The sequence below is a fragment of the Rhipicephalus microplus genome, chromosome 7 (assembly GCF_043290135.1).
Source record: "Rhipicephalus microplus isolate Deutch F79 chromosome 7, USDA_Rmic, whole genome shotgun sequence".
NCBI classification, from domain to species: domain Eukaryota; kingdom Metazoa; phylum Arthropoda; class Arachnida; order Ixodida; family Ixodidae; genus Rhipicephalus; species Rhipicephalus microplus.
Genome location: NC_134706.1, coordinates 122,065,861 through 122,081,397, shown reverse-complemented (window position 1 = coordinate 122,081,397; position 15,537 = coordinate 122,065,861).

Here is a 15,537-nt window from a genome sequence, read left to right as displayed (position 1 = left end):
CGGTTCACGTTCATTTTCAAGAAGAATTTCTTTCTGGCGATCTGTTGCGATGATACGAACTTTTTCCTAGCATCACCACTGTCAAGCTTATACCAGACTTCAACCTGTGAGTGCGCTTTTAAACGTCTTAACGCTTTCGAAAGTTCTTGAAGAGGTCCACCTCGCTAACCCTAACAAGCCAGAGACGCGGCATGGACAGAACGCCACCCTGCTCTACAGCGGAGTGCGAGCGTCTCTGGGAGCGTCGCAGCCGACGAGAGGCACTCATTGCCCTCTCGCTCCATGGACCACATGATGGATACGCAGACCAGTCAAGACGCTAATACGCAGGTGAGCAATGAGCACAACGCACATCCATGGATCACTGTTACCAAGAGAGCGAACAAACGCCGACAGCTGCAACCCCATACACTACCGACTCAACAGCTGCCCAGCACGCCGTCTGAGCCCGCTCTATGCCAGAGCCGGCCTAAGACGCGTCTACCAAGACTCCCATCGCTGCCTGCCGAGAACTACAAGCTAGCAATCCGTCCCCATGGTGGATAAAATCTGAGCAAGGTTAGCCCGAAGACGTTACTTCTCGCCGTAGTTCATGCAGCAAATATACGCAGTGAGAAGCCTGATATCAAGCTTCGAGTCGACGAAAATCAAAATGTACTAACAATAAGCACCTCGTCTGAACGCATCGCCACGGCACTTGGACAAATCACCAAAATTACAGTCCACGCAGCAACCTACGACATCACCTCTTATGGTATTGCGCCTGATAATTCGTGCAAAGGGGTGGTCAACGGAATAGGCCATGAAATCACACCAGACGACTTCTTGACAGAAGTTGAAGTACCGGGCTACGAGGTCCTTACGTGCAGACGCCTCGACAACTCCGGAGCAGTGGTGCTCACATTTTGTGGCAAGCGAGTCCCTTTCTTCGTCAATGCGTACGGACAGGCTCTTCGCTGCTACCTCTACAAACGGACTATTCCCCACTGTAGAAAGTGCAACAAAACAGGACACCGCGAGGATGTGTGCCCACAGCCTCATGACACACCGAAATGTCGAGTGTGCGGGGATTCACTATCACCCAACAACCACGAGTGCCACCCTTCTTGCATGCTTTGTGGTGGCGACCACCCGACGGCTGCCAAACCATGCCCAAAGCGGTTTTTGCCACCAGTCAACCGACGCAAACCACCCCGGTCAGCTACTCCCACCAAGAAGGCCCAGTCACCATCCCCCAGCCCCGGACGGCAGAGCAGTGCGTCCGGGAGTGCAGCCAGGCGAAGGAGCCATTCCAGGGATAAGTCGGGGCCCAAGCGAGGAAACTCGTCATCGCGGAGCGGTTTCGCTGGCCAGCCGGGATCTCAAGGCTGGCCCACGGACGGGACAACGCATCATCATGGCCAGCAAAGCGGTTTCCACAAGAAAGCACAAACGGTAAGCTGGGCAGGGCAGTTCCCTCCTCTTCCTCCTTCTCCACACCAGTCCCACTCCCTCACACAAACATCAACGCAGGAAAGAACACTACTACCAACGCCACCTAGACTACCACAACCCATGTCAGTAGACACTCAGCTTCACCCTGACATGTTGTCAACTACGGCACGTTCCGACTATTGCACACGAGAGGCGTTGAACGAAATGGCTACTTCTTTAAGGAACGAATTTGCAGCTATGATGCAGGTGGAAATGCAGAAAATGAAGGATGGCATTACGGCTGAACTAACAGCTCCACTCCAACAATTGATCCAGCAGGCCCCGCAACCTGCTATCCAGCAGATTGTAACGGATGTTAAACAGCAGATATCGGCTGCACTTGCACAACTTAATATTTTGCCATCTGCACCAAAACGCACCATGTCTCCGACACGTGAAACACAGCGACCGCATCCTTACATACGCCTCTCCCGTTTCCTATCACCGTCCAGAAAAACCGTCCCAACAGCCGCAGCTGCTGCAGTCCCGCTTCCCACCACCCTCCACCAAGATTTAGCACAGTCCGAAATGCCTCCGCATACTACCGAGGCCCTGCTATTGCATGATCATGGCGAGAAACCGTAGGTCAACGCGTGACACCCCTCAACTCCTACGTGTGTGGCAGTGGAATTGCAGGGGGTATCGTAGGAAACGCGGAGCTCTAATGCAATTCATTGCGACGCACCGGATTACTCCCGATGTCTTGCGTTACAAGAAGTACAATGTACCCCTACGCTTCCGGGTTACACCACATACACGGACGTAACGAACAATACACCACATCGCACAGCTACATTAGTTTCTAAGCATGTCACTGTCATAGAACACACCCTTCAAAGCACCTCCATCTCACACGTACTTCTCGAAGTAGTCCCGTGCTCTCGTTCCAGTAGCAGCCTGTACGTGCTTAACGTTTACAGTGCACCTAACGCCAGGAACGATGACTTCGGTCATCTATTTGCACAACTATGCAAGTTGGGTAAACAAATAGTTATTGTAGGAGATTTTAATGCCCCCCATCCGGCGTGGGGCTACGCAACAGAAACGCCTAAAGGCCGACGACTTGCACAGGTTCTCGCGATTCATCGCATGACCCTGCTGACAGAACCTGATCAACCCACTATAGTGTGAGCAGGGACACATGCCCCGACCTTACGATAGTCAAGGGCGTTAGTCACCATTCCTGGTGCAACCTCATGGTGAACCCAGGCAGTGATCACCATATACTAACTACAGAGCTCCAAGTAGCAGCCACGCGTACCCCAGAGCGCATCATAAAACTAACGAATTGGGATGCATTTAGGCGTAATCGTACAACTACTCATCAAGACTCTCCTTCCCTAGAGGCTTGGATATTACAACTTCACTCCGATTTTCAAAGAGCTACCAAGCTCATCGCTGTGACGACAGAAACGCCGGATGTGGACCGGCGTCTGCTACATCTCTGAAATGCCCCCAGAGGTTTGACACGGCGGTGGCGCCGACAGAAACATAACCAAAAACTTCGTCTCCAAATCGCCCAACTAGCTACTGAGGCACATGACTATGCGAACATCCTCACTAGCAACAATTGGTATAACTTCTGTGATCGACTCAACGGCTCACTAAGTACACCTCGAACGTGGCGTATACTCCGTGCTCTTTTAAATCCCACGCAGACAAAATCACACACTGCTAATGCAATCCGCACTATTCTCCACAAATCAGGGCTCGACGATGCCACTCTGCTGTACACCTTAAAGCAACACTATGTATCCACGGGCCCCCGTCCCGCCTACCGTGATTATCCACACGTACACGATACGCCTCTAGATGAGGACATTACAGAAGCAGAGGTTAGGGCAGCTTTGCAAAGCGTTAAGCGCAACACAGCACCCGGTACAGACGGGATTACGTACACACTTCTGCGTAATTTAGATGACCCGTCCATCGAATATTTAACCGCTTTTTACAACGAACATTGAAAAAACGGCACGCTACCGCAGGAGTGGCGACACGCAGAAATCATACTTATTCCAAAGCCTGGCAAGCCGCTATCCCTCCAGAATCTTCGCCCTATATCCTCAACTTCATGTGTAGCTAAACTCTTTGAACGCGTTGTCTTCTCTCGACTACAACCATTTCTTGAAGACAATCGCTTTTTTCCTGATACACTACTCGGCTGCCGTCCTGGTATCTCTACACAGGACGTATTATTACAGCTTAAGGAGGACGTGTTGGATAGCCCCACTTCAAACCAGGTCCGAGCTATTCTGGCCCTAGATCTGAAGGGTGCTTTTGACAACGTCTGCCACGACCTTATTCTTGACAATCTCGCTTCATCTCAGTGTGGCTCACGTATCTACAATTACGTCAGGTCCTTTCTTTCTGACCGCACGGCCACTATTGGGATTGGAGACTTCCGGTCGGACGTCATTCGTCTCGCAGGCAGAGGAACACCACAGGGCTCGGTTCTCTCGCCCACTTTGTTCAACGTGGCTATGGCTAGACTTCCTTATCTATTACAACAGGTTCCCAACATCCAGCATGCCATATATGCAGATGACATTACAATTTGGGCAACCAAAGGAGCAGACGGAACCATTCAGGACGCCCTACAGGAAGCTGTGTCTGTGGTACAAGACTATGCTGCTGCCGGCAGCCTTACGTGCTCAGTGGATAAGTCGGAGTTGTTATTGGTATACAAGCGGCACCGCAAAACCGCTGATTCTCCTGACATTTCGCTGTTTTTTGATGGCCATCCTATCCCTCTGGTACCATGAATTCGCATATTAGGCCTCTAACTTCAGTCCAACAGCAAGGCCTCGCACACTACACACCTTCTGGCTCAGCAAATAACTCAAATTACACTTATGATCCAACGCATCGCCAATCGCAGGAGAGGCCTCTGTGAGAAGGGTGTCCTCCGCTTAATACAAGCACTCATAGTTAGTCGGCTCACCTATCATCTTCCCTTTCACAATCTCCTGCTTGCTCAAATCAAAAAGATGGACATCCTTCTACGGACAGCTGTGAAGGTGGCTATCGGCTTGCCTACACACGCATCTACACAATGCCTCCTTCAATTAGGAGTCCACAACACCGTAACCGAACTCATTGAGGCCCAGCACAACAGTCAGCTCCAATGGCTCAGGCAGACCCGTCAGGGCTGCGCCATCCTGTCTCGTCTTGGCTACCCGATTCCCCAAAAACCCGCACAAGTACCGCGACATAAACTTGCTTCTACTGTCCGCGCACTCATCAAAGTGCCTCCGATTCCACGCAATATGAATCCCTCCCGCCACGCCAGTCGTCGACATGCCCGAGTTCAGGCTATGACACGCGTCTTTGGTGGTGGTACCTCAGACTTACAAGTACTTTACACTGATGCAGCACGCTACCCAGAGAAGTCAGCCATGTGTTTAGCCGTGACAGATGACACAGACGCCCTTGTGGCGTCTGCCACACTTCGCACTACAGACAGTGTCTGGCAGAGGAGGGAGATCTCGCTCTGGCAATTGTTCACGCTACGACACTGTCACATGACTCCCCTGTCACTATTGTAACAGATTCACAAGCTGCTTGCCGTGCCTTCGCTGAAGGACTTGTGGCTGCACATACACACAATATCCTCTCTTCTGTCTCACCATCCGCATTAAGTCCTGTGCGTATCGTCTGGACTCCTGGACACGCCTCTCTCCATGGTAATGAACGCGTTCATGTGGTTGCCCGAGAGCTGACCGGCCGGGCTCCATAAGAAGAGCTGTCCAATCCAGACGACGCATCGACAGAACCACTAAACTACAACGCTACGCTGGAGTACTACCGACAGAGCCGTTATACGTATCCTCCCCCTCATCCTTCACTCAACAGAGCAGATGCTGTCGCTTGGCGGCAACTACAGACCAATTCATTTCCTTGCCTGTATATGCTGAATCGCTTTCATCCGACTCTCTACCCCTCCTACTGCCCCTTCTGTGGATCCGTACCGACGGTGTACCACTCCACGCGGGAATGCTCTGCCCCACAGGGCGTTCCTCTCATTCCCAATCCCACACCTTTTTCTTGGGAGTCTGCACTGCTCAGCTTACGCCGGCAGGAACAGCAGCAGCCGGTCCAGCGGGCTCGCAAGGCAATGGAGCCCTGGACTGAGGGCCCCACCCAAAGAAGGCTCAGTGTGCATTTGTTGTTAATAAAAGTTTATTCTCTCTCTCTCTTCAGTGCCCGCTGTCAAACGCACGTTGCTGGACTGAGGCTTCAGGAGAAAGGCACAGTGGCGCGACCACACCACGCCCAAAGATTTCCGTGTGTTTCGCCTCGCCACCGCTCCTTGCTTTCGCTCTCCGCTCGTGCCACTGCCCCTGTCTAGTTTACTGTAGTTACGGTAGCACGGTCTCGGCGAGGATTATATATTGTACGTCATCCTCTCGCTTTCTTGTCGGGGTGTTGCGGCTGTTCTTTTTCCTGGAGGGACGCACTAAAATGCTTTCCTTTTTCCTGAGGGGGACGCGCTGAAAGCACCCACATCGTTTCATTGTTTTCCACTGCGTTCAGCGTCACCGCGTGTTCAGTGTCACCTTCTTATTATGTGATTCTTAAAGGGAAAAGAAGAGAAAAGTGAGCCCCGTAACTGTCTGCATCAGAGTGTGACACCTCAACAATAGCTCACAAGGGATGGGGGTAAGAAGGGATTAAAAGGATAGGATTAGAAGGTACATATAGAGGGAGCAAGGAGAGAGCGAGGCGCAGGGACAGAGAGCGACGGAAGTAAAGAGGAGATAGAAAAAATAGACATAGTCGCCCGAGTCCGAGGATGGGGCACCACTCGGCGAGAGCTCTTGTCGGCGTCAGGAGATGGCGTAGGGGGAGCCCAGTCGGCTAGAGCTGCGCTGTCGTCGGAGATCGCGGGGGCACAACCAGTCGGCACGAAATCCAGTGAGCGAGTCCAGTGTCACCTAAACTGATTGATTGATTGATATGTGGGGTTTAACGTCCCAAAACCACCATATGATTATGAGAGACACCGTAGTGGAGGGCTCCGGAAATTTCGACCACTTGGGGTTCTTTAACGTGCGCCCAAATCTGAGCACACGGGCCTACAACATTTTCGCCTCCATCGGAAATGCAGCCGCCGCAGCCGGGATTCGATCCCGCGACCTGCGGGTTAGCAGCCGAGTACCTTAGCCACTAGACCACCACGGCGGGGCTCACCTAAACTGAGCGTTTCACAAATGCGCGTTCAGCGTTCATCGTATTGACGCGCGAGTGTGCCAGTGGCGGCGACAACGAAGCAGCGTGAGTGCCCTTGGCCCAGGGCAGAGACGAAGAAGACGTTGCAGTCTTTGAGGAGTTACCTTTATGTCAGGTTATAGCCTCCTAGATTTCCCTTGCCTGCCAGATGAGCGCGAAACGCCTGTCATATATGGTGGCGCTGTCCACGTATCGGTAAGGGTCTTTGTACTTGGCCTTTGAGATCGGCAATTATGGCGTTTGCTACTAGTTTCAGAGGCTATACCCTGTATTGAAGGAGTTGTCTGTTGAATGACGGCGTCACTTACGTAGGGTTATTGATAACTATGCTTACGCCGTTCAAAAACTTTTTACGTTATTTTTGTTGCACAGAAGCTCCAAAACGTAAAAAATCATTTGAAAACACTCCTACTTAGGTGGCGCCACCACCATAGTTCCGACGACCACTGATAATCCGGCAGGCAAGGGAAATCTAGGAGGCTATGGTCATGTTTGCGAAGAAATGGAAACGATAAATCATTTTTTTTACTCCGTCGCCAGTATTCTTATCAGCGGGAAAGATACATAATAGCTACACTAGAAAAATTAGGATTAGAATTGAATGTAGCCGTAATTTTATTGTTTGGCAGCATTAAAATTGGTTATAGCCACAGGGTCATCTGCTCTGCGGTATTTGACTACAGAATTGAAATAAAGTGATTGCTATGTTAAAGTGCCTTATATATATATATATATATATATATATATATATATATATATATATATATATATATATATATATATATATATATATATTATTCGTTTTAGACCCATCATTACCTCTGTCTCAAATCGCATCTGACAGCCTGCATCGATTCTGCTCAAATATTCTCCTTTTACGATTTTTGGCTTTTCTTTCTATAAAATTTTTTTCAGTTCAAAATTTGTGTTTGTAAAACCATAAGCCTTTTACTTAAAGATCCTGCCACCCGATTCTTGGCCGATCCCTCTTTGTGATGTGTGCCAGAGTAACAACGATCATCATCATCATCATCTTTATCGATAAAGCGTATTTGTTCGAGGTGCTTCTTGTGCTCGTCGATCCCGCGTCGTCACACTGGTGGAGGTGCTGGGTAGTCATCGTGCTTGGCACCCCTCCGCGGACCCGACATTAGAGCCCGAAATCACTACCACGCGTCGACACACCCGTCCACCGTTTCAGTCGCCGTCTACTAGGCCTGGCTCCTGAGCTCAATTCCTTGCGAGAAACTGCCAGCAATCGCTTGCCTCCTTCAGCCACCATGGCCATTGCAGCTCCAGTGCACATGACACTACATAATCCCATGATTCCTGATTGTTTTCATGGTGAGGCTTATGAAGACGCCCAAGACTGGCTGGACCAGTTCGAACGCTGTGTGAAGTACAACCAGTGGGCCACCCCAGAAGACGAAGTTCGCGAATGTGTACTTTTACCTGAAAGGCGACGGCCAGGCATGGTACATCGACAGGGAAAGAAGCTTGGCCCGTGGGATGACTTCCGCAACCAGCTGGTTGACACCTTTACCAGTCTCGACAGAAAGGAGATTGCGCAATGCCTTTTGGAAGTTCAAATTCAAAAACCGAATGAGAGCGTTGCTATGTTCGCTGTGGACATGGCCCGTGTTTTCGGCAGGGTGGATCCCGAGATGCCGGAAGACAGGAAGCTGCGGTATCTAATGCGAGGCATGAAGGAGCAACTGTTTGCTGGGCTTGTGAGAAATCCACCAACCACAGTAGCTGAGTTCACGAAAGAAGCCACAACTATTGAACGGACCCTACAGCAACGGTACCACAAGCAGAACCCGGTAAACTTTCGAGCGAGTAGTCCTGTTACGGCTGTGATGAGCCTCTCCGACGACGACTGGCCTCTGCGGGAAGTCATCCAGGAGATTTTGAGGGAGGAGCTTGGGCAGCTTGGTTTAATTCCAGCAACCCAACCGACGCCGTCATTGTCTTTTGTCACCGATGCTGTCCGGGATGAGGTCCGTCAGGCTCTCTCTTCATCGGGCTATGGTGATGTGCGACGACATCTTATGCGGATGCACTTTGACGCCCCGTCGTCGCGCCTTCGGCACAACGGGCTCCAATGGCTGGACCACCACCAACCCTGCAAACACAGCTGCTCTCAGCACCGACGACTTTCCCAACCTCGCCGATTTCTCCGACAAGGCGAATGCCATATAGCCAACATGTGAACCCCACAACGTGGCCCAGTAGTGAGTACCCGCTTACCTACCAGCGTCGGAAAACCAATTTGTCGCGTACCGCTGACCGTCGACCGGTATGCTTTCTTTGTGGCGAAGCTGAGCACTTCTACAGAGTTTGCCGTTATCGCGACGCTCAGTGCTCGAAATATCCTCGCTACACTGGTTACGCTACGTACAACGATCGACGCATGCACAACGACGCTCCTGTGAACACACCACCGCAGAATCCAGTAATGCCCGGATCACGTTCTCCATTTCCTGTGCGGGCCAGTTCACCAAATCGTCACAGTTTTGCCGACGTCATCAAGGGCAGGTTCCCTAGCCCGCGAAGCGGAAAATAGACGCAGTGACCTCGGGGGGCGGGGTTGCCAATAATCGGAATTCCGAACAGCCCCCGTTGCAGACAAATGACAGCTCGAAGCCACCGATGGCGAATAAGATGACAGCAACCACTAATCCGATGAATGGGACAAATGCCGACGTAACCGACGTTATCAGCGTTGACTTCGTTGTTCACATTGACGGCCACCAAGTGACGGCTCTTGCGGACACTGGCTTCCACATTTTTATAATAAGCCTACAGCTATAGCCGAAAGACTAAGGAAGTTGAAAATGCCATGGCACGGACACAATATAAGAACTGCAGGAGGTCAGTTGATGACGCCGGTTGGAAAGTGCACGGCCCGACTCTTCTTCGCTGGTTCCACCTTTGTTGGTCTAGTGGCTAAGATACTCGGCTGCTGGCCCGCAGGTCGCGGGATCAAATCCCGGCTGTGGCGGCTGAATTTCCGATGGAGACAGAAACGTTGTAGGCCCGTGTACTCAGATTTGGGTGCACGTTAAAGAACCCCAGGTGGTCGAAATTTCCGGAGCCCTCCACTACGGCATCTCTCATAATCAAATAGTGGTTTTGGGATGTTAAACTACACAAATCAATCGATTCACCTACCATCGAGCACTTAGTGTCACTTTGACCTTCTTGTCCCACCATGGCTTCCGACGCACCCCTCCACGAGAGTTAACGCATACTTCATGTGCTTCCATTATCTGTTGCAGAGCTTCTACATATTGGTCATAGGAAGGTGACTCCATATTCATGAGCCTGCCTTCAAACTCTTGGGCGATGTCTTCATATGTCTCTTCCGGTAGGTAACGTGCGGCCGACTCACGACAGTTTGTCCGTTTTTGGCGCCATGATGAAGTCGAGAAGGTCAATTTAATTCGGTTGCAATCACTTCACACACTGAACTTCCCATCCTCGTCTATTGTGATTGATGTAGCGTGGCGGAACAGCTTGGGTGAAATAAGTACATAGTCGATGCATGAATGAGTGTTCCTAAGACACTATGTGAATTCACCCTCGCTGTCAAAGTGAAGGTTGGCTATTTCCAAGTTTTGTTCACGTGCTGTCAGGTTTACCAGGTCTACATTAAAGTCCTGGAACCCGTTCAGTGCCTGCAGGTGGCCATTGAAGTCGCCCGTGAGTAAAACTTCTCAGTCAGCTGCCGATCGTTGTACATCCATTGACACATATTTCATGATTCGAGCATTTCTGTCATGTTGGCCTTTGCTCACTGCAAGGTAGACCACACCTACTATCACGGGAATCCCTAAGATGCTACCACGGAGCCACATGTGTTCTGTGCATGGGTAGGTCAATCGTTCCCACATCGCTCCGGACTGCCATAGGATACGTATTCCCCCGCCTTTGCGTGTATTCCCTTCGCGGTTGGAGCATGACCAATCCTAGATTGGATGTACAGGGGGTTCCTCCAGCCCACGATGGTGCGTCTCTGTTAGCGCATAAAGTTCCATTTTTTTACTCTCTAGCATCGCACATAGCTCTTCCCACTTGATCGGCTTTCTTGCGCCATGAACATTGAGAAGACCCACGTTGGTTTCCCTTACACATAGGCCACGGTGGTGGTGACGGCGGTGTACATGCTTTACTTCTGACGGGAGGAATGAGGGGGCTTTCTGCGCGTCACGTCACCTGGTACTGTTTCTCTGCCATCTGTAGCATCGCCTGTCCGAGGGCTGCCATAAGCGGTGCCAGGGGGTGCGAGTAACCGCTTGTTAGTATCCGCATTATTGTAAGTCCAACCGGCTTGAGTCCCAAAAAACACAAAGCCTGTGTCCTGTTCCTCAGCCGTGCCGACCTTTTAGAGCAAGCTGTACACCCTACCTGTCGGCGCTCGTGTGGTGCTTACAAACTCCACTTGTTGGCCAGTTCGTCGCAGACCTTCCGGAGCTTTTCGTTCCACAGCTTGAATTTGCTCAGCATGACGTCATTACAGTGTTCCGGTCCAGGAACACCGTACGCAATAAAGTGATGCTCATTGGATCTCACCTGCCTCGTCTGCATAGCCTTGAGCTCCTGTATTATGTATCTGGGGAGGCATCATTATCCACGATATCGCTGCTTCCGCAATTTACGACCACAACTGCCTCTGGTGCGCACCAAATGTCCACCGCAGCATTCATTTTATCCATCACATTCTGGAGGGTGGCATTCTTCCATGTGAACGGCTGAACTAGCCTGCTTCACTTCACAGCACGTAAAGTGGTGCGCTTCAATTTGAAGGCATTCTTGTCTCCATATATGAAAGCACACCGACTTTCGTCGGGCGCCTCCATGAAGCGCTTTTTGTTGTTTAAGAACCTATTTGTTGGAAGATCCCGTTTCTCTCGAGCTCTTTCCTAGCTCCTTACGCCTTTTGTTTCCCAAGGTGGGCCTCCACCCTTGGAGCTCCAAGGCACATTCGTCATCCAGTTGGCTGCAGTGTTGCCATCGCTGAGCGTCAGACATCCGCTAAAAAGCAATGAGAAATCCACCAGATTCCGCTAGATTCTAAAGCATATACGCTAAGCTTCCCGCTAGGGCCTATTTTATTGAAAACACTGCAATTTCGTATGATAAATACTTTTATTGTTCTTTAAAACTCTCCAAAACTACCAGAGCAGGAATAACATACAAAAAAGTTTTTCAAGGAGTCTAACTAGAACACTTGAGGCTTCAGTGATGCGGTGGTCGTCATTGGTGGATCTTATTACAGATGAGGCTAAAAGTTATAAATGTTCACTCTGAATAAAATAAAAAAACTCACAGGTCCACGCAAAACACATCGATGTCTTTGTTGCCGCTGTTGTGGTCTGATGCCATCTACACAGAACCATTGGTACTTGTTGAGGGACCAGACAGGTGACTTGGCTTTACATACGTTGCAGATGTCCCGATTGCACTAACTGCCACAGGAAATTCATAATCAAAACAACTTTTCTGGTGTCGCTTGAGCCCCGCTCTTACTACAAGGGTGACTTTGTTGTTTCAGGCTTGAGCTTGCTCCTCAGCTTGGATTTTATCATGTTAAACTGACCAAATGCCCTCTCTACTTCGGCATTTGAATACGGCAGCACGAGCATCGACATGGATAATCTGGCCAGCTCGGCGAACGGGTTTTCACCGCAGGCGTCATTACAGGAGTGAACTTCACACCAGAACGACTGCGTGGATGATATTTGCTTCCAGACCAGGAGGGCGACTTTGCCCCTCTGGTTTTGAATTTTTGCGATCGTTTCAGTGGGCACTACCATTGCTTACAGCAGAGAAAGCAATGGCTATTTCAAGACGCACAAAGCGTTTTCGACCGATAACAGTGATGTTTTTTTAAAGAACTGTGATGTTGTCGGGGAGTCACTATCTGATTTGATCTACTAGCACAGTAATAAACCTTATGCAGCTTTCTTGCACCACAGCTTCATCTGCCACAGAGAACTCGTCGGTCTTCTGAGCTTTCATGTTGTCAACGTACGTCTCAAACAGGTAGCTTAGATGTGGCTTGGGATTCAAGTGGTCCTCAAGTATGGACGCCAGAACGTGAATCTGCTCTGTCGGAAATACGACTTTTTCAACCAAGCTTGAAACTAATGTCATGAGGTATTTCAGCAGCTTTGTTTAACTCGCATCTTTCACCTCGAATGCCTTGTTAACCTTCTGAACATCTGTCAGAATCAGTCTACAAAAAGCAAGTACCCCAGATTGATCTGCTTTTCGTACATAATACACAGTACCTCTGCCGCATAGCACTTTTCAGTGCGCCTTGCAATCTCGAAGTGCGCCTTCAATTCGGTCCACTGGTCTATGATCCTCAATACAGCTATTTCGAGAGATAGCCATCGCGTCCTGCACGCTTGCACAATCTTCAGTGGTTCATCGCCGTCATTCATAAGACTGTAGAGCTTCTTGTGCGCCATTTGTCGGGCAGGGAATTTTGTGACCCAGTTGTTCGTTTAGCTTATTAAATACTCAAGTATTTTTCAAGTATTAAATACTCCAAGATTCTCGGCAATGCTTCCATCGTAGCAGCTGACGTGGCTAGCTGCAAAGAGTGGCAGGCGCCGCGTATCAGTACGAGGTGGGGAGCCTCAGCTTTCAACTTCCGATGAACGCCATTATTGGTCCCCTTCATAACGCTAGCATTGTCTGTCCTTACGCCTGTCATCCTTTCCAGTTTAAGACAGTACTAACATGGGAATTTAAGACAGTAACACGGAAATGGTTTCTTGCAGGGCGATTTGAATCGGTCCACTGCGTGAGGCATTCACCAGAAAGCCGATATGTATAAAAATGGCCCGTCAAATAATTCGCTAGCCGCTAGACAAATTTTTCTCGTCAAAACAAAATAAAATCCGTCAGACTTAGCGGGAAATCTGCTAAATTGGCATCACTGGTTGGCTGCGCTGTTCCCTTCTCGGTTCGAGTGATTCTGAGCAGCTTCCCGCAGCTGCCTGGCTACGCACTTTGTCACGTGTGGGACGTTCCTTGCCTTGATCTTGTGGCAAACGTGACGTGCCTTTGTCCTCCGTTGCAGCATGATGCGACCCTTCTGGCTTTTCCATCCGGGACACTTCCGTCACGCTCTTTAATGTGTCTGCAGCTGAGAAACCCGCGGCTGGAGTTCTTCGCGATGCGGGTCTCTCACCTCAGCTTAGAAAGAGCGTCGTTCAGCTTTGTATCAGTATTCTCAAGCTGTAACACACACTCCTCCGGCTGCGGCGGCTGCATTTCCGATGGAGGCGTAAATGTTGTAGGCCTGCGTGCTCAGATTTGGGCGCACGTTAAAGAACCCCAGGTGGTCAAAATTTTCGGAGCCCTTCACTATAGCGTCTATCACAATCATATCGTGGTTTTGGGACGTTAAACCCCACAAATAAATAAATCAATCAAACACACACTCCCCTTTATGCTGCCGCAACAACTGCGCAAATTCCTCTCGCAAGACGTTCAGCCGGACGCACTGCTTGCAGTCATAACGTGCTGTCGCGCTTGCCTCCACTACACTTTCAAAAGGCGTGTCCTCATTGTCGATCCACACAACGCAACTTGTACACGCCACCCAGCTCTCTCTCTTGTTATTGGCTTCGGCGGACGGGCTTCTTTTCGCTCGCGTTCTGCCCATGCTGCGGTTCTTGGCCACCTTTAGTGCTCAAGTATACCGCTTCCACGTACCACCACGATCGAAGTCACGCTGCTAGTGCCATCTGGTATCTGCCTCGTCAAGTAGCTTGTTACCGATGGGTCAACGGTCAGTTGGTTAGGCCTACCTTTTCGATGGCATGGTAAGCTGCACATTGACCAACGGGGACAGCAGACAGAGCCTCACGACATGCACCTCACTCACAGCCCAACACACCGCACAGCACTTCTCGCAGATCGCGGCAAAATCACAGACACATCATTCAAGACGTCCCAACGGCGCACACAACGCACAGGCAAGATCACACAAATCACACACCATTTGCAAAAAAAAAAAAAACACGGGACAGGAGGTACCATCTAGCGCGGTGCAGTTGAAACAAAAACGTCTGCAATCTCGAAGCCATATGGCGGGAAATTAAACAATGGCCGTTGTTGCTGCTGTGGCTCCCGCTGCTTTAGGTCTGCTGCTACTAGTGCAGTAAAGCCGGGCAATGTTGTGCACCGCAACAGTGACGTGAGACGGTCCGGTCGGTCCGCTTCTTGAGGCGGGTAAATTGAAGTGCGCTAACCCGATGCGGAGCACTAAAACGAGATTTTGTTTCGAAATGGGCCCTTCCTTGGCCCTAAAGTAACACTACAAGATTTCTAGACTGCCATTTCAACAATCAACCTTGACCTATTAGTTGGCTTTAGTGTTCTTTCAAGTGAAAAGCATAAAGACATTGTTTCATTTAAAAAGTGTTTGTTGGACTTGTGGCCCCCAGATACACAAAAACGGGCTCAATGGAGATGGATGAATTTTCTGATAGCATTAACATTGAGTGGAGAGGCATTGTAATATTTAGAATTCATTCCGTAGATCAAATTGTGTCTCTCTTTTTTTTCTAAAGCTGGACACGCTATTAAAGCATACTTTTTTCTTACAGTCAGAGGCTCCTTGTAATGCTGGTAATCTGGCAGCCAACACTTCTTAGCGAATATTGTGCAGTCCCATCGAGGTCATCATGATCGTCGACCACCTATGCTCGCTCGGGTGGGTGAGGTCGAGGAAGAAGAGGTGCAACTGGGCCTCGCTCGTTGGCGCTGAACAGGTAGCGACCGGCGGCGATGCGGTGGCGATTTGGAGCCCAA